Here is an 833-nt window from a genome sequence, read left to right on the forward strand (position 1 = left end):
TAACGTTAAAATCACTATCCTCAGTGTCATTACCTGAAGTCATCAAATCAACAAACTTCAAATCCACTTTCTGATCTTCTCGGATACTGTTCAAGAAATCACTATCAATCTTCAGCATCCCCAACTGTATACTCTGAGGTGACAATTCACAGGCAAGACTCATGTCTCTGAACTGTTCTAACAATTCAAATTCTTTCACCATCAAAGCAGACATGTGCAAAGTTTTCCTACTCAAAGCATCAGCAACAACATTGGCCTTACCAGGATGGTAATTCAAGCCAAAATCATAATCTTTCAGTAACTCTAACCATCTCCTCTGCCTCATGTTCAGTTCCTTCTGGTCAAATAAATACTTCAAACTTTTATGATCACTGAATACCTCAAATCTGGAACCGTACAAATAATGTCTCCAAATTTTCAAAACAAAAACCACCGCAGCTAGCTCCAGGTCATGTGTAGGATAATTCTTCTCATGAACACGCAATTGCCTAGAAGCATATGCTACCACCTTACCATCTTGCATCAGAACACCACCTAAGCCCAGCTTAGATGCATCACAGTACACAACAAATGGTTCTTCTGGTTTAGGCAAAATCAAAACAGGAGCAGTTGTCAATCTTCGCTTCAATTCATTGAAACTACTCTCACACTGACCATCCCACACAAAAGATTTACCCTTACAGGTCAACTGTGTCAACGGAAGAGCCAATTTCGAAAACCCTTCTATGAACCTGCGGTAATAACCAGCCAAACCCAGAAAACTTCTGATCTCAGTTACCGACTTCAGAGTCTCCCACTGTGACACCACATCAACCTTTGAAGGATCCACCGCA

Source organism: Medicago truncatula, chromosome 1 (genome assembly GCF_003473485.1).
Source record: "Medicago truncatula cultivar Jemalong A17 chromosome 1, MtrunA17r5.0-ANR, whole genome shotgun sequence".
In the NCBI taxonomy this organism is placed as follows: domain Eukaryota; kingdom Viridiplantae; phylum Streptophyta; class Magnoliopsida; order Fabales; family Fabaceae; genus Medicago; species Medicago truncatula.